This window comes from Scyliorhinus canicula, chromosome 4, assembly GCF_902713615.1.
Source record: "Scyliorhinus canicula chromosome 4, sScyCan1.1, whole genome shotgun sequence".
Classification (NCBI taxonomy): Eukaryota; Metazoa; Chordata; class Chondrichthyes; order Carcharhiniformes; family Scyliorhinidae; genus Scyliorhinus; species Scyliorhinus canicula.
Genome location: NC_052149.1, coordinates 126,055,128 through 126,074,921, shown reverse-complemented (window position 1 = coordinate 126,074,921; position 19,794 = coordinate 126,055,128).

The window sequence follows — 19,794 nt, the reverse complement described above, 5'->3', positions numbered from 1 at the left end:
CTCTCTCTGTCTCTCTGTCTTGTTCTTCCTGTCTCACTGTATCTGCTTGATCTCCCCCTCTCTCTCCCTCCGTTGATACCTGTCCCTCAGACTCTCTCTCTGTCTCTCTCTCTTTCACCCTGATTTTATCTCTCTTTCTCCCTCACTTTATTTCTCTCTTTGTTTCTTTGTGTTTTCATCTCCCTCTACCTGAGAGGAGGGAACAATCTCATTCACTCTATTAGTCCCCTCAGGATATCTTTATTGAAGATCATGTCTCGTTCTTCTGAACTTTTATCCCTGTACAGCTGCAGTAAAATGTCCCTTTTTTATTTTCTGTTCCACTTATAATAAACACCAACATTCCATTTCCCTTCCTGATCACTTGCTGGACCTGCAGACTAACGTGATCTGTAGTTGCAGCTTGCCAACGCATAACAAAGCATTTACCCCACTCCCTGATTTCTGTTGACCAAAAAATCCTACATCCATATTCAGATATTACACTGTATACCATGGGATCATGGGCGGGATTCTCCAGCCACACCCACCCGGTGACCGGACATTCCGCCCGAGGTCAAAGGACCTTTACAGGGTCCGCGCCCCACCCATGATGACCTTGCGGCGAAGAATCCAGCCCCATATCTTGTGCAGTAATATTTTGTGTGGCACCTGACCAAATACCTTTTGGAATTCCGTGTACATCACATCTACAGCTTCCCCTTTTTCCACCTTCTGACTTCCTCAAAGGTGGATGAGCTCAAGCGAGAGCACAACAGGCAGAAGATTTGCATCCCACGTGCCATTCCAGAACCCCCCTGACCTCACTGACCTGTTACCCCTGTCCTCACTGACCTGTTAATTCTGACCTCACTGATCTGTTACCCCTGACCTCACTGACCTGTTAATTCTGACCTCACTGACCTGTTAATTCTGACCTCACTGACCTGTTATTCCCTACATCGCTAATCTGTTACCCCTGACCTCACTGACCTGTTAATTCTGACCTCACTGACCTGTTACCCCTGACCTCACTGACCTGTTAATTCTGACCTCACTGACCTGTTATTCCCTACATCACTAATCTGTTACCCCTCACCTCACTGACCTGTTAATTGTGACCTCACTGACCTGGTAAATCTGACCTCACTGACATGTTAATTCTGACCTCACTGACCTGTTAATTCTGACCTCACTGACCTGTTAATTCTGACCTCACTGACCTGTTATTCCCTACATCACTAATCTGTTAGTCCTGATCTCACTGACCTGTTACCTTTGAACTCACTGATCTATTGCCCCTAACCTCACTGACCTCTTACCCCTGACCTCACTGACCTCCAATTCCCTCCACGGCCTCACTCCTCCCTTCCTCTGCATCCTGCTGCAGACTCACATTCCCTCCCTCACCCTTCCATTCTCTGACTCTGGTCTCCTGCCCATCGCTACTTCCTTCATCCCACCATTGACAGCAGAGCCTTCAGATGCCTAGGGCCTGATCTCTGAACTCTCACCCTCAAACCCTCCCCCTCTCTAGGTCACTCCACTCCATCAAACTCCATCCTTCAATCCAAGCCTTCGATTAATCTTCCTTAAATACCCCCAACTCCCCCGCTCCTCTTACTGCCGCTCTGCGTATCATCCTGGGATGTTTTGTACATTAAGGCACTAAGTAAATTCATTTTGTGTGGGGATTTTGTTTGGGGACAGAATTAGACAAAGTAGTGATGTGAATTGCGCTTTCACGTATCTGATCGTCAGTCCAGAAGTAAAACACTCGAACACGTCAGTAACGAATATTCGTTTATTTACGGCCGGGACAAATCTCTAAGCAGTCGGGTAACCACCTTCGAGAAGTGCCAAAGTCCAAAATATGGACTGTCTCTTTATACAATCACAGCTTAGAGGTGGTCCCTTTAAATTCCTAGATACACCTATGATTTTGCAAGGATCCAGAACATGTACATATATGGAATTATTCTTCGAGGTCGGGAGGTTATTTTTGACATAATCATTAGCACAAGTCACTATCAATATTAATACAAAGGTTTTTGTATCCCATGGCCATATGGCTCAACTCACTCCAAAGACAGTCCCCCTTACATTTCAATGTTTAATTGTTCCAACTGGTCAAACGAGCTTAATTATGTTTATCTCTGCAATAAAGTAACGGTTCCCATTCATTCCATTCTTTGCCTTTTTGACCTCTCTGCTTTTACAGATACGGGTCAGAACATTAATTAGTACCAATGCCACACTCCCTATATTCCATCCCATAACCTTCTGACATCTTTGCTTTTACAGATACGGTCAGACACACTCCCTTTATTTCATCCCTTGACCTGTTGACATCTCTTTCACAGAGCTTTTCAGAACTGTTATATTAACCCTATCAGCGAAGTTCCAAATGAAATCCACTTCTACATTCCCCCCTTTGATCATTCCTTGATCACATAACACTCAGGATACTTTAGATGGAAATGAGAGCGAGGCGGAGGTACTCCTCCTCTACTAGGCTCCGGCAGGATGCCACTTCCTCATATAGGTCAGGGGTAGGTGGAACCAGTTTTTCTTTTTCGTCTAGGGCGGATCTCTGAAGCATCTGTGGTAATGCAGTGGCACCCAAACGGTTGCATAGGCATTTCACACCAGTAGCTATGATACAGAGCAACAAACAGATGGTAACGAAGATAATGAGCCCATGGAATAGGTAAGTGGCCCAAGAATTGGACCACTTCCAGCTCCACCAGTCAGCCTGACCGGTGAGTCGCAAGCGCTGTACTCCATCTCTGATATGGGTTACCAGACGCGTGATATTCTCTGAACTGTCTGGAATATAACCCATGCAGCCGTCTGTTCGATCGAGAAAGGAACAGATATCAAGGGAACGCCTCCATGGGCATGGGTCGGGACCTGTGTACATACCCAGCAAGAGGAGACACCCACTTTCTTAGCATAGACATAGGACATAAACAGAAAAGAATTTGCCGTTACATGGTGCGTTGCCCGCTTCCTTCTGGAAGGCGAGTAGGGGTGAGTAGTCCTTGATGGTAAAATTTGTACCCTGTCCTTATCAATGCACCGGTGGTTCCACCGGCATGTGCGGCGATCGTAGATCAGAACCATGTACGTAGTCCGGAATCGGGGCTTCTGGTCGTTGGGATGAACGGTGGTTGGGCAGGTTTTGATAGCCGTGGTGATCCATCGGAGATCTGTCGTTGTTCCACATCGTGGGGTCCCTTCTCGGCACAGGGGTGGACGTCGGCTTCCATACGGGCATCTCCTTCTTCCGGATGCAGCGAGAGAGAGCAGGGTGGCGAGTATTGTGACGGTGAAGAGGGACTTCATCCTGGTACTCGTGTTCCTAGGACTTAAAGGAAAAGTTTAGAACATCATGGATACTTAATTAACTTACAATGGTGCATATGTACCCATGCGTTCCGGCCCTCCACTTTTACTGCAGTGGGGGTAGTGAGTAGAACCTGTAGGGGACCCTCCCATCGAGGTTCCAAACCTTTACGTGTCCAATTTCGAATTAGGACATAATCCCCAGGGTTGATGGAGACGTCATGAGTAATGGATGGGACTTCTTCCTGGGTGGCACGAACTCGGGAGTGTAATCCTTTCAAAATTCTAGTTAGTGTTAATATATAATTAGCCATCTCGGTAGTCATGTAATGGAATTGAACATTCCGTGGAACACTGCTGTCCCAAGGCGTTCGAAAGGGTCTGCCATATAGTATTTCCGCTGGGCTTAGGCGAGTTTTTCCTGCGGGAGTGGCACGTAGCTGGAAGAGTGCTAAAGGCAGGAGTTTGAGCCAAGTGGCCCCAGTGTCTGCTTGTAGTTTAGCGAGTTTAGTCTTTAGAGTCTGATTAGCCCTTTCCACCACTCCAGCGGCTTGTGGTCTGTAGGCACAATGAAACTGTTGCTTTATTCCTAGCAGAGCACAGAATTCCTTATTGATTTGACCTATGAAGTGGGGACCATTGTCAGAGCTCAGCCGGGCTGGAATTCCGAATCGCGGAACAATTTCTCGCATTAACACCTTAACTACTGTCGAGGCCTTGTTATCCGTAGTCGGGTAGGCCTCGATCCATTTGCTAAAAGTGTCCACAATGACTAACACATATTTATAGCATTGACATCTTTCCAACTCAATGTAATCCATTTGCAGGGTCTCAAATGGACCCTCAGGTAAGGGGGTTGTGCCAGGATCACAGGGGACGGCCTTACCGGGGTTGTGCTGTTGACAGATTAGGCACCGACTGCTAATTTGTTGGGCCATTTCTTGCAGTCGTGGGTGCCACCAGCTTTTTAACAATATGTCCCCTGTGGCACGAGCTCCACAGTGAGTTGCAAAGTGTACACATTCGGTCACCCAGGCTGCTAATGCATCGGTCATACATGTTTGTCCTACCGGGGTGACCCACAGCTTATTTTCGATATCATATATACATCCTAAGTCTTTCCACATATTTACAGCAGCTGCAGGAGCGTCCTCCTGCATTTGGGTTATGTCAGCAATGGTTGGCATAGGTTTTTCAGAGGGGGACTTTCCCGAGGGGGTTTTAGTCTGCCTCATCATTCTAGGCACCATTAGTTTGCCAGATTTAGAAATTTCTTTTGCCTTCTCGTCCGCTCTCCTGTTGCCCGTTTCCACCAGTCCTGTGCCTTTTGTATGCGCTGCGCATTTTATCACCGCTATCTTGTCTGGGAGCATAAGGGCCTGCAATAACTGGGTTACTAACTGCTGGTGTGAGATGGGTGTACCAGCGGAGGTTAGAAATCCTCTGTTTTTCCATAATTGCCCGAAATCATGTACTACCCCGAAGGCGTATCGGGAATCTGTATAAATATTAACCTTCCTCCCCTGTGCCAATATGCATGCTCATATTAACGCAAACAATTCTGCCTGTTGGGCAGAAAAGGGAACTTCAAATGCTGCTGCTTCTACTACGTCACCGTCTTGATCGATGATTGCATAGCCAGATTGTCTATCCCCCCTTTCGCCGACGGAAGAACTTCCATCGGTGAAAAAGGAACAATCTGCACTCGGGATGGGTATATCGGAGAGGTCGTCTCGAACCGAGGAGACTTCCTGCAACAGTTGCAGACAGTCATGAGTTGGGTCGAGCATGTCTGTGGGAGGATGCGTCAAAAAGTCAGCAGGGTTGATAGTGGTGCAGTGGGCAAACTGGACTTTCGGGTTATTAAGGAGAGCAATCTCATATCTATTCTGACGAGCCATCGTGAAATGCTGAGTCTGTAGCTGTCCCAAAAGGGCCGTAACAGAATGGGAACTATAGACAGTAATATCTTGTTGGAGGGTAATATTAGCAGCCGATTGCAGGCTGTGTGGTTCTGCTAGTGACTGTTTGTGATCAGCGGGCACTAGGACCCTGCGGAGCCATGCAGTGTCAATTTCAACGCAGCAGTTTCGAAACTGCCCAGCACAAATCCTTTATCTGTTTATTCTGAGACCAATGTAGTTCTGAACATACTGAGTTACTCATAATACTGATCACATTCCAGGGGCGGTGGCGGAGGTGGCTGTGGGGGCTGTGGAGGCTTCTGACGTCCCCCGCAATTGAACAGATGTTCCTCATCCCCATCGTCCCCCTCCTCCCAACCTTGCTTCGCATTGCTGACCGGCGCCAGGTTTCTTATATTGTTTACATTCCCTTTTTAAGACCTCTACTGTTTTAGCAATTCCCCCCTTCAGTGAGGCCAATACCCAATTTTGAGGCATTTGCCTGCCAGCTAGCCAGTATAGATGCATCTTTCATTAACTGACAGTATTCCCTCCACAAGGCAATTAATTTCTTTGCGGTGGGTTCTTGATAATACAGAAAAATGTGTCATTTGAAACATGAAAGTCTGGCAATATCTGGTTTGAGAGGGTACAGGGAAAGATCCCACAAAAGGTTAATAGCAGCTGCAAAGAGCAGGGTTATAAAATGCAGATTCTTGCTCACAATCAGGCCTCAGCAGACACACGGGCTTCATGTGGTAAGCTAAAACAATGGCTCACACCTTCATGGAATGTAACTATCTCAGAAAGCATCTGAAAAAGCATGGATGAGAGTTTCAATTGCATTAAGTGACGAATGTTTAAAACAGGCAAGTCTTTCAAGTCACAACCAAGTTAAATTTTAGCATACAGCTAAGAGCAAAGTTTCACACCTTAATTGAAATAAACTCTCTTAGTAAACAGCTGGAAAGAATGGAAGATGCTCAGTCGAATTTAGTGTCAATTTCAGGGGTAAAATTCTACGAACATCAAGTTAATTAAAAGAAAATTGGAGATGACCTGGCTACGAGAAACATCATTTAAGTCAAAATCAAAGGCAAAGTTATGAACTGGGGACAATTGGAAAATTAAACGATTTGAAACCACAGAAATAAAAGTTAACTATTGAAACAAAAGCATTTTTTAAATCAAATCTGAGAGGAGACAATATGCCTGAAATGAATAACGAGTTGTAGTAAGATGTTTACATCAAAGATACTTTTAAACTATCAAAGTGAAACAAGCCCATATACAATACAGTCGTTAAAACTTAATAACTCTTCGAAAGAGAATATAAACCCAGGGAGAATAAGCAGCAGCACTCTGCAACAGCAACAGGAGAGAGAGAGAGAGAGAGAGAGAGAGAGACGCAGCCTGCTGGAGAAAGACAAGGAAAGCAGCCGAGTTTAAACAGCTAATACAACTCAAGAAGACCAGATTTTAAGTGGTTATTAGCTTACTTCACTTCCTTAATAACACAGGACCCAGGACACCAATGCTATTAAGGGGTAAGTAGGTAAAATTCTTCAGTGAAGGTATGGGTTACACCGGGGGATAGGCTCCGAGAACCCCGCCCGTAACTTCCAGAGAACGCTGCCTGGAATCACGGCGGCAGTCCCGTCCGGAGCCCACAGCCCGTTAACCGTCCCCTAGCAATCCTGAGAACTCCGCCCGTAACTCCAGCGAACGCTGCCTGGAATCACGGCGGCTCCTCAGGCTGCCTCTAGCAGTCCTGGCAACCCCGCCCGTAACTCCAGCGAACGCTGCCTGGAATCACGGCAGCAGTCCCAGGCTGCCCACAGCCCGTTAACCGTCCCCTTGCAATCCTGAGAACCCCGCCCGTAACTCCAGCGAACGCTGCCTGGAATCACGGCGGCTCCTTAGGCTGCCCCCAGCAGTCCTGGCAACCCCGCCCGTAACTCCAGCGAACGCTGCCTGGAATCACGGCAGCAGTCCCAGGCTGCCCACAGCCCGTTAACCGTCCCCTTGCAATCCTGAGAACCCCGCCCGTAACTCCAGCGAACGCTGCCTGGAATCACGGCGGCTCCTCAGGCTGCCCCCAGCAGTCCTGGCAACCCCGCCCGTAACTCCAGCGAACGCTGCCTGGAATCACGGCGGCAGTCCCAGGCTGCCCCTAGAGACGATAACCACAGGGTTCACTCACTTACCCTCTTTAAAACGGGTTTGCTGGACTGACCTGGATCTCGCAGAGGCTTCTCGACAAACCAACGGCAAGGCTGAGCAACGATCAAACTGGTAGTAGGCGAATACCAAGGTGGAAAACAAATTTTTACTCACGTTGGGGGCCAAATTCGTCCTCTACTTTGAACGAGCTCAGCCAATTACGCCGGTTAGTTGCGCAGACCCCTCTGGAGATCCCCGTACGGGCCACCAAATGTGAATTGCGCTTTCACGTATCTGATCGTCAGTCCAGAAGTAAAACACTCGAACACGTCAGTAACGAATATTCGTTTATTTACGGCCGGGACAAATCTCTAAGCAGTCGGGTAACCACCTTCGAGAAGTGCCAAAGTCCAAAATATGGACTGTCTCTTTATACAATCACAGCTTAGAGGTGGTCCCTTTAAATTCCTAGATACACCTATGATTTTGCAAGGATCCAGAACATGTACATATATGGAATTATTCTTCGAGGTCGGGAGGTTATTTTTGACATAATCATTAGCACAAGTCACTATCAATATTAATACAAAGGTTTTTGTATCCCATGGCCATATGGCTCAACTCACTCCAAAGACAGTCCCCCTTACATTTCAATGTTTAATTGTTCCAACTGGTCAAACGAGCTTAATTATGTTTATCTCTGCAATAAAGTAACGGTTCCCATTCATTCCATTCTTTGCCTTTTTGACCTCTCTGCTTTTACAGATACGGGTCAGAACATTAATTAGTACCAATGCCACACTCCCTGCTCCTTCAGTCAAATATCCTGATGAAAGGGTCCAAACTGCCCCAAACAGAATGGGGAAGAGGCTGATGTTAGATTTTTTTAATGAATCCATTCATGTGATGTGGGTGTCACTGGCTGGATCAGCATTTATTGCCCATCCCTAATTGCCCCAGCGGATGTGGTGATGAGCTGCCTTCTTGAACCGCTACAGACCCTGAGGTGTAGGTACACCCACAATGCTGTTGGGGAGGGCATTCCTGCATTTTGATCCTGAATTCTGAACATTGTCGCTCGCCTGAGGTGTGGTGTCCCTCAGGTTAAATCACCACCAGCCAGATCTCTCTGTCTAAGGGGAAAGCAGCCTATGGTCATCTGGGATTATGATGACTTTGCTATTTATATGGCTAGTCCAGTTCAGTATCTGGTTCATGGTAAAATCCCAGGATGTTAATAATGGGGGATTCAATAGAGATAGAGAAATACAGCACAGAACAGGCCCTTCGGCCCACGATGTTGCGCCGAACTTTTGTCCTAGGTTAATCATAGAATTTTGGACAATTTTTCATGGCCAATCCACCCAACCTGCACATCTTTGGACTGTGGGAGGAAACCGGAGTACCCGGAGGAAACCCACGCAGTCACGGGGAGGATGTGCAAACTCCACACAGACAGTGACCCAAGTCGAAATCGAACTTGGGACCTTGGAGCTGTGAAGCAATTGTGCTATCCACAATGCTACCGTGCTGCCCTTAAGAAGTTAACCTACACTCCATTATTCTACCCTAATCCAAGTACCTATCCAATAGCCGCTTGAAGGTCCCTAACTTTTCCGACTCAACTACTACCACAGGCAGTGCATTCCATGCCCCCACTACTCTCTGGGTAAAGAACCTACCTCTGACATCCCCTCTATATCTTCCACCATTTATCTTAAATTTATGTCCCCTTGTAATGGTGTGTTCCACCCGGGGAAAAAGTCTCTGACTGTCTACTCTATGTATTCCCCTGATCATCTTATAAACCTCTATCAAGTCGCCCCTCATCCTTCTCCGTTCTAATGAGAAAAGGCCTAGCACCCTCAACCTTTCCTCGTATGACCTACTCTCCATTCCAGGCAACATCCTGGTAAATCTCCTTTGCACCTTTTCCAAAGCTTCCACATCCTTCCTAAAATGAGGTGACCAGAACTGCACACAGTACTCCAAATGTGGCCTGACCAAGGTTTTGTACAGCTGCATCATCACCTCACGGCTCTTAAATTCAATCCCTCTGCTAATGAACGCTAGCACACCACAGGCCTTCTTCACAGCTCTATCCACTTGAGTGGCAACTTTCAAAGAACTATGAACATAGACCCCAAGATCTCTCTGCTCCTCCACATTGCCAAGAACCCTACCATTAACCCTGTATTCCGCATTCATATTTGTCCTTCCAAAATGGACAACCTCACACTTGTCAGGGTTAAACTCCATCTGCCACTTCTCAGCCCAGCTCTGCATTCTATCTATGTCTCTTTGAAGCCGACAACAGCCCTCCTCACTATCCACAACTCCACCAATCTTCGTATCATCTGCAAATTTACTGACCCACCCTTCAACTCCCTCATCCAAGTCGTTAATGAAAATCACAAACAGCAGAGGACCCAGAACTGATCCCTGCGGTACGCCACTGATAACTGGGCTCCAGGCTGAATATTTGCCATCCACCACCACTCTCTGTTTTCTATCGGTTAGCCAGTTTGTTATCCAACTGGCCAAATTTCCCACTATCCCATGCCTCCTTACTTTCTGCATAAGCCTACCATGGGGAACCTTATCAAATGCCTTACTAAAATCCATGTACACTACATCCACTGCTTTACCTTCATCCACATGCTTGGTCACCTCCTCAAAGAATTCAATAAGACTTGTAAGGCAAGACCTACCCCTCACAAATCCGTGCTGACTATCCATAATCAAGCAATGCCTTTCCAGATGCTCAGAAATCCTATCCCTCAGTACCCTTTCCATTACTTTGCCTACCACCGAAGTAAGACTAACTGGTCTGTAATTCCCAGGGTTATCCCTATTCCCTTTTTTGAACAGGGGCACGACATTCGCCACTCTCTAATCCTCTGGTACCACCCCTGTTGACAGCGAGGACGAAAAGATCATTGCCAACGGCTCTGCAATTTCATTTCTTGCTTCCCATAGAATCCTTGGATATATCCCGTCAGGCCCGGGGGACTTGTCTATCCTCAAGTTTTTCAAAACGCGAAACACATCTTCCTTCCTGACAAGTATCTCCTCAAGCTTATCAGTCTGCTTCACGCTGTCCTCTCCAACAATATGGCCCCTCTCGTTTGTAAATACTGAAGAAAAATACTTGTTCAAGACCTCTCCTATCTCTTCAGACTCAATACACAATCTCCCGCTACTGTCCTTAATCGGACCTACCCTCGCTCTAGTCATTCTCATATTTCTCACATATGTGTAAAAGGCCTTGGGGTTTTCCTTGATCCTACCCGCCAAAGATTTTTCATGCCCTCTCTTAGCTCTCCTAATCCCTTTCTTAAGTTCCCTCCTGGCTATCTTGTATCCCTCCAGCGCCCTGTCTGAACCTTGTTTCCTCAGCCTTACATAAGTCTCCTTCTTCCTCTTAACAAGACATTCAACCTCTCTTGTCAACCATGGTTCCCTCACTCGACCATCTCTTCCCTGCCTGACAGGGACATACATATCAAAGACACGCAGTACCTGTTCCTTGAACAAGTTCCACATTTCACTTGTGTCCTTCCCTGACAGCCTATGTTCCCAACTTCTGCACTTCAATTCTTGTCTGACAGCATTGTATTTACCCTTCCCCCAATTATAAACCTTGCCCTGTTGCTCGCACCTATCCCTCTCCATTACTAAAGTGAAAGTCACAGAATTGTGGTCACTACCTCCAAAATGCTCCCCCACTAACAAATCTATCACCTGCCCTGGTTCATTACCAAGTACTAAATCCAATATGGCCTCCCCTCAATGATGGTACACCATTCATTGAATGTCAAGAGGCAATGGTTGGATTCTCTCTTGTTGGAGATGGACATTGCCTGGCACTTCTGTGGTGTTAATGTTACTTACCACTTGTCAAATCAACTCTGGATACTGTCCAGTCTTGCTGCACTTCGACAAGGACTGCTTCATTATCTGAGGAGTCGTGAATGGTGCTGAACATTGTGCAGTCATCCGCAAACATCCCCACTTCTGACCTTATGATGGAAGGGAGGACGTTGATGAAGCAGCTGAAGATGGTTGGGCCTTGGACACTACCCTGAGCAACTCCTGCAGTTATGTCCTGAAGCTGAGATGATTGACCTCCAACTACAGCAACCATCTTCCTTTGTGCCGTGTATGAGACCAACCAGCGGATGGTTTTGCCCCCAATTCTCATTGACTCCAGTTTAGCTTGGGCTCCTTGATGCCACACTCGGTCAAATGCTGCCTTGCTAGGGGGGCAGCAAGTTCTGGAGCACAAGTCTTCAATATTATTGCTGGAATATTGTCAGGGCCCATAGGCTTTGAGTATCCAGTGCCTTCAGCCGTTTATTAATATCACGTGGAGTGAATCGTATTGGCTGAAGACTGACATCTGTGATATGGAGACCTCAGGAGGAGACCGAGATGGATCATCCACTCGGCCCTTCTGGCTGAAGATTGTTGTGAATGCTTCCGCCTTGTCTTTAGTACGAATGCGCTGGGTTCTTCCATCATTGAGGATGAGGATATTTGTGGAGCCTCCTCCTCCAGTGAGTTGTTTAATTGTCCACCAACATTCACAGCTGGATGTGGTAGGACTGCAGAGCTTAGATCTTATCCATTGGTTGTGGGATCGTTTAGCTCTGTCTGTCACTTGCTGAAAGTGCTGTTTGATACACAAGTAGTCCTGTGTTGTAGTGCACCAGATTGCCTGGTGTTGTTCCTGGCGTGCTCTCCTGCACTCTTCATTAAACCAGGGTTGCACCCCTGGCTCAGTGATAATGGTAGAGTGGGAGATATGCAGAGTCATGAGGTTGCAGATGGTGGTTCAGTCCAATTCTGCTGCTGCTGATGACCCACACCACCTCATGGATACCCAGTATTGAGTTACTAGATCTGTTCTGAATCTATCCCATTTAGCACTGTGGTAGTGCCACACAACAGAATAGAGTGTGTCCTCAATATGAAGATGGATCTTTGTCTCCACAAGGACTATGTGGTGGTCACTCCTACCGATACTGTCATGGACAGATGTATCTGTGGAATGTAGATTGTTGAGGATGAGGCCAAGTATGTTTGTCCCTCTTGTTGGTTCCCTCACCACCTGCTGCAGTCCCAGGTCCAGCAGCTATGTCCTTTAGGACTCTGGCCAGCTTGGCATGTGGTGGTACTACTGAGCCACTCTTGGTGATGGACATTGAAGGTCCCCACTCAGAGTATAATCTGCACCCATGCCACCCTCAGTGCTTCCTCCAAGTGGTGTTCAACATTGTGGTGCTGTCTCATAAACTGAGGGAGATGTGGGGTATGGTAATCATATTTAACACATGTTTAACCTGACACCATGAGACTACATGGGGTCCAGATTCGATGTTGAGGATTCCCAGGGCACCTCCTCCCGACAGTATACCACTTTGCCCCCACCTCTGCTGGGTCTGTCCTTGCTGGTGAGACAGGACATACCCAGGGAATGGTGATATTGTCTGGGACATTGGGCACAATTCTCCAGCCTCTTTACGCTCTCGCTCAAACAAGGCCGGTGAATAGCGGGAGAGGACAAAAATGAGATCCGTGCCAGGTGCCAAACAATTTGCGATGTAACCGGCCGCTCCCATAGGCCAAATCAGGGTCTCGCCGGAGCGCGGCAAGAAACCAATTATCACCACGTAAGCCCCATTTCCATACAATTTTTTAAAAAAAATTTAGTGTACCCAATTCATTTTTTCCAATGAAGGGGCAATTTAGCATGGCCAATCCACCTAGCCTGCACATCTTTGGGTTGTGGGGGTGAAACCCACGCACACACGGGGAGAATGTGCAAACTCCACATGGACAGTGACCCAGAGCCGGGATCGAACCTGGGACCTCGGCGCCGTGAGGCTGCAGTGCTAACTCACTGCGCCACCGCACTGCCCCATTTCCATACAATTATCGGGAGCGACCCCATATCCAACAGCCTCCCGTCATTCAGCCGCCTCCCCAGTAAGTGGTCACGCTGACGCCGATTAGTACTCCATTTAAAAAGGTAAACCTGGACTTCCGGTGGCGGCGATGCCTGAGTGAGCCGCACATTCGGCGGGCTCTCACTCCGGCGGGGCTTTGGAGCTGATTCCCCGCGATAGCGGGACCACGGGGGGAAAAATGGCTGCCACGAAAGAGCAGGAGAGCGGGCTGACATCGATGGAACCGTGGGAGGCCAGCAGGTAGGGGAAGAGAGAGAGAGAGAGACACGGAGGCAAGGAGCAGAGGAAACTGACCTGCAACGTAAGATAGCGGACCCACGGACCTTCCTTCCTCCAGGAGAAGAAAATAAGTTTTGGAGTCGCTGAAGCAGGACAACTTGGACCCACTTCAGAGGCCCAGAAGGTAAAATTTAAGGAGCTGGGCGAAGGAAGGCGGCAGCGAAGGTGCTGAGGAGCGGGCTGCGGCACATGGAACAGCGAGAGTCCAGAAGGCAGAAGAAGAAGGAGAAAAAGGGACAGAGACAAGGAACTGAAGAAACTTACCTGGGACCTAAGATGGCGGACACACGGACCCCGGACTTAGCAATCCAGTAGGCGCTGGATAACATGCTCCAGGTAATGAAGTCCAGTTTTGAAGCGCTGAAGCGGGACAGCTTGGACCCAATCCAGAAAGCGGTGGATCAGCTGAACCAGAGGCTGGACGCGCAGGATGTTAAAGTTAAGGAGCTGGGAGAGGCGGTGGAGGAGCAGGCGGATGCGCAGACGGTTGCAGCGCTAGAAGTTGATGGCCTGAAAGAGCGGCAGAGAAGACTGCTGGACAGAGTGGAGGAGCTGGAGAATAGAGTCCGCAGGAACAATCTGAGGATGGTCGGCCTCCTGGAGGGGGCTGAGGGAGCTGATGCTGCAGCGTTTGTAGCAGACCTGCTGAAGCAGCTGATGGGGGCCGAAGCCTTTCCACGACCGCTGGAGCTGGAGGGGGCACACAGAGTGCAGGCAAGGCAGGGGCGGCCGGGCGGACCCCCCCGCCCGATGGTGATTAGGTTCCACAGGTTCGTGGACAAGGAGCGGGTGCTGCGGTGGGCAAAGAGCGCCAGGAGCAGCACGTGGAACAACAGTGTTCTCCGCATTTATCAGGACCTAAGCCAGGAGGTGGCTCGGCGGCGAGCAGCCTTTAAGAATGTCAAGGAGGTGCTGTTCAAGAAGCACGTGAAGTTTGGTCTGCTGTTCCCAGCTCGGCTATGGGTCACGCACCAGGGTCAACACCACTACTTCTCCGAGCCCGAAGAAGCGATGGATTTTGTGAGGGACCTGGGGCTGGTCCCGAAAGGAGGCCCCAAGGACGCGAATTAGGGCCCGAGGATTACTGTGGGAAGGAGCGCCGAATGTGCCTGGACTGCTGCTCAACGGTTTGCTGGGCCAAAGGGGCCAAGCGGAACATTTGGGACTCTTTTTCCTTTGTTCATGGACATTGGTTTGGGGGGGTTAACCCCCCTCTTTCCTTTTTTTTGGGTTTTTTTGTGGTCTCTCTTGTTTCTTATGGGGGGGGGGGGTGGGGGTTGGGTATATATTTTTGTGCTTTTTCCTCTTTTTTCTGTTTTTTTCTTCTGTTTGGGCTGATTTGTACTTTTTGTGCAGCTCGCGGAGGACACTGGAGCCGGCTTGCCCTAGTGGGTGGGAGAGGGGGATGGGGCGCCGGGGAGTGGGGAGGAGGACGGGGAAACAATGGGAATGAGACAGGAAGGCGCCGGAGTGTTGAGTCACCGGGCTAGCAGATTGGCTAGTCAAGGGAGTCAGGTGGGGGGGGAAGTCACAGCCAGTAGATGGCAGGGGTGGGGGTATCGGGGGATGGGGTTGGGGGGGTGGGGGTTGTTCTGCTGACGGGGGAGGGACTTGAAATAGGCACTGGAAAGGAGGTCGAGGGTGGAGGCAGCCAAAGGGCGGGCCAGGAATAGCGCGACGCACGGGCCAGGGGCCGGCCCGAGAAAGGCTATGGCTGACCGGCGGGGTGGGGGGGGGGGGGGGTGGGATGTGCCCCCCGACCAGGCTGATCACCTGGAACGTCAAGGGACTGAATGGGCCGGTTAAGAGGGCGCGGGTGTTCGCGCACTTGCGGGCCCTGAGGGCGGACGTAATTATGTTGCAGGAGACACATCTGAAAGTGTCTGACCAGACCAGGCTAAGCAACCGGGCAGCACGGTAGCATGGTGGTTAGCATAAATGCTTCACAGCTCCAGGGTCCCAGGTTCGATTCCCGGCTGGGTCACTGTCTGTGTGGAGTCTGCACGTCCTCCCCGTGACTGCGTGGGTTTCCTCCGGGTGCTCCGGTTTCCTCCCACAGTCCAAAGATGTGTGGGTTAGGTGGATTGGCCATGCTAAATTGCCCATAGTGTCCTAAAAAGTAAGGTTAAGGGGGGGCTTGTTGGGTTGCGGGTATAGGGTGGATACATGGGTTTGAGTGGGGTGATCATGGCTCGGCACAACATCGAGGGCCGAAGGGCCTGTTCTGTGCTGTACTGTTCTATGTTCTATGTTCTATGAAGGGCTGGATTAGCCAGGTCTTCCACTCGGACTTGGACTCGAAGTCCAGAGGGGTGGCAATCATGATCAACATGCGCGTGCAATTTGAGGCAGAGGGCATATCCACAGACAGGGGGGGCAGATACCTGATGGTACGGGGCAGACTGGAGGGGAGAAGAGTGGTGCTGGTGAATATATATGCCCCGAACTGGGATGACGTGGACATCATTAAAAGAGTGCTGGGGAAGATCCCGGACTTGGATTCTCGCAGGCTAATAATGGGAGGGGACTTTAACATGGTCCTTGACCCGGCTTTGGATCGGTCGTGTCCCAGAACGGGTAGACTCTCAGCAATGGCAAGGGAGCTGAAAGGGTTTATGGAGCAAATGGGGGCAGTGGACCCCTGGAGAGCCAGACAGCCAACAGGAAGGGGCTACTCGTTTTACTCGCACGTCCATAAAGTATATTCTAGGGTAGATTTCTTTGTACTAGGCAGGGACTGTATGGGGGAGGTAAAGAACACGGAATATTCAGCAATTACCATTTCAGGCCATGCCCCGCATTGGGTGGACCTGTAGTTCGGGGGAGCGAGCTACCAACGCCCGCAATGGAGGCTAGATGTGGGACTGCTGTCGGAGGAGGGGATCTGCGAGAGGCTTCGGAGGTGTATGCAAAATTACCTGCAGGTGAATGACACGGGGGAGGTCTCAGCGGTGACCCTGTGGGAGGCGCTAAAGGCAGTAGTGCGGGGGGAGCTGATTTCAATTGGGGCCCACAGAGCCAAGGCAGACCGGGCAGAGATGGATAGATTGGTCAGGGAAATGGGTCGGATAGATGAAGAGCACGCGGAGTCCCCGGGGGAGGTTTTACTCAGGGAGAGGCAGAGACTACAGGCGGAACTGGGGGCACCATCCACGAGCAGGGCCGTGGAACAGCTTAGGAAGGTGAGGGGAGTGGTGTACAAGCATGGGGAAAAGGCTAGCAGACTGTTAGCGCAGCAAGTCAGGAGGAGGGAGGCGGCCAGGGAAATAGGTAGAGTGAGGGACGAGGGTGGGCGCAAAGTGGAGGACCCGGCAGAATTGAATAAGGTATTCCGGGACTTCTATCGTAAGCTGTGTACTTCGGAGCCGCCGGAAGAACCGGAGGGGATGAAAAGGTTTCTGGACGGGTTTACATTCCCAACAGTAGGTGGGGGGGCGAGTGGAAGAGCTGGGGGCCCCGATTATAGTAGAGGAGGTATTGGGGGGCCTTAAGGCCATGCAGTCGGGGAAAGCCTCGGGGTCGGATGGATACCCAGTAGAGTTTTATAGGAAGTTCTCTGAGCTGGTGGGCCCGGTCTTGGCGAGGGTTTTCAATGAGGCAAGGGACAGAGGGACCCTGCCGCCGACAATGTCGCAAGCCACTATATCTCTGATATTGAAGCGAGGTAAAGACCCGGAGGCGTGCGGGTCCTACAGGCCAATCTCCCTGATTAATGTAGACGCCAAGCTCCTGGCAAAGGTACTGGCGGGTAGAATGGAGGACTGTGTACCGGAGGTGATTGGGGAGGATCAAACGGGGTTCGTGAAAGGTAGGCAGCTGGCGGCCAACCTGAGAAGATTACTTAATGTGATAATGATGCCCCCAGTGGGTAGGGAGGTGGAGGTAGTGGTGGCAATGGACGCCGAGAAGGCCTTTGACCGCGTGGAGTGGGACTATCTATGGGAGGTGCTCGGACGGTTTGGGTTCGGGGAGGGATTGGTGGATTGGATCAAATTATTATATCAGGTCCCGAGGGCCAGCGTCAGGACCAACAGAGAGGTGTCGGAGTACTTTAGGTTGTACCGAGGGACCAGGCAGGGCTGCCCGCTCTCCCCGCTGCTGTTTGCGCTGGCCATAGAGCCGCTGGCGATTGCGCTGAGAGCCGCAGAGGGATGGAAGGGGATGGTGAGGGGCGGGGTAGAACATAGGGTCTCTCTTTATGCAGACGACCTGCTCCTGTTCATGTCGGATCCAGTGGCCGGGATGGGAACTATACTGGGAATGCTGAGGAAGTTCGGCCAGTTCTCAGGATACAAATTAAATATGGCCAAGAGTGAAATGTTTGTGGTACAGGCAAGGGGCCAGGAGAACAGATTGAGAGGGCTACCGTTTAGGCTGGTTGAGGAAAATTTCCGGTGTTTGGGAATCCAGGTGGCACGAGACTGGGGCAGGCTGCATAAGTTAAATTTGGCCAGGGTGGTGGAGTAAATGAAGGGAGAGTTTCGGAGATGGGATGCACTCCCGCTGTCGCTGGCAGGGAAGGTGCAGACTGTAAAGATGACAATCCTCCCTCGATTTTTGTTTATTTTTCAGTGCCTCCCGATCTTTATCCCACAGTCCTTCTTCAAAAGAGTTAACGGGCTGATCATGAGCTTTGTCTGGGCGGGAAAGTCTCCGCGGGTGAAGAAGGCGATGTTGGAGAGGAACCGCAGCGAGGGAGGGCTGGCTTTGCCGAGTCTGATTAATTATTACTGGGCAGCCAACATCGCTATGATAAGGAAGTGGATGGTGGGTACGGGGTCTATCTGGGAGCGGGTGGAGGCGGCTTCGTGCAGGAGCTCCAACTTGGCAGCCCTGGTCACGGCTCCCCTACCGCTGCCGCCGGCCAGGTACTCCACCAGCCCGGTAATGGTGGCGACCCTGCGAATATGGGGCCAGTGGAGGATGCAGGTAGGGGAGGTGGGGGCGTCTGACTGGGCGCCAATCTGCGACAACCATCGGTTTTCCCCCGGGAGTATGGATGGGGGGTTCCGAGTATGGCGGCGAGCAGGGGCGGGAAGGGTGGGTGATATGTTCCTGGAAGGGAGCTTCGCGAGTTTGAGGAGCTTGGAGGAGAAATTTGGGTTGGTAAGGGGAAATGATTTTAGATACCTACAGTTGCGGGACTTTGTTCGTAGACAGGTCCCATCTTTCCCACGCCTCCCGCCAATGGGGATCCTCGACAGAATAGTCTCTAGGAAGGAAGAAGGGGAGGGTAGAGTCTCGGGTATTTATAAGGTGCTCATGAGGGAGGAAGGGTCCCAGACAGAGGAACTGAAACTTAAATGGGAGGAGGAGCTAGGCTGGGAAATGGAGGATGGGCTGTGGGCAGAAGCCCTGAGTAGGGTAAACTCGACAGCGACATGTGCTAGGCTCAGGCTGATTCAATTTAAGGTCGTTCAACGGGCCCATATGACGGTGGCTCGGATGAGCAAATTCCTTGGGGTAGAGGACAAATGCGCTAGGTGCTCGGGAGGACCAGCGAACCATGTTCACATGTTTTGGGCATGCCCTAAGCTTAGGGGGTACTGGGAGGGATTTGCGGGGGTCATGACCCGGGTGCTAAAAACAAGGGTGGTGATGAGTCCAGGGGTGGCAATTTTTGGGGTTTCGGAAGACCCGGGCGTCCAGGGGGAGAAAGAGGCCGATGTTTTGGCCTTTACTTCCCTAATAACCCGGCGACTAATATTATTGGCGTGGAGGGACTCAAAGCCCCCGAAGACTGAGGGGTGGCTTGCGGACATGTCGAGTTTCCTGGGGATGGAAAAAATTAAGTTCACCTTGAGGGGATCTGTGCAGGGGTTCGCTCGGAGGTGGCAACCATTTATTGACTTCTTTGCGGGAGAGTGAGCGTCAGCAGGGGGGTGGGGGGGAGTGGGTAGAGTAGAGTAGGAGGGAAAATATGGCAGGTAGTACCGGTGGGAGGGGACCGGGCTTGTGCAATATGTTACGAAGGAAGTATTGAAAGTACGTGGATGTTTGCACATTTTTGCCTTTTTTGCTTTCTTTCTGATGATGTCTGTAACTGTTTATAAAGCCAAAAACTACCTCAATAAAATTGTTTATTAAAAAAAAAGGTGAACCTGGCGGAAGGACTTCTGTGGGGAGCTGAGGAGGTGAGTAGCCATCTT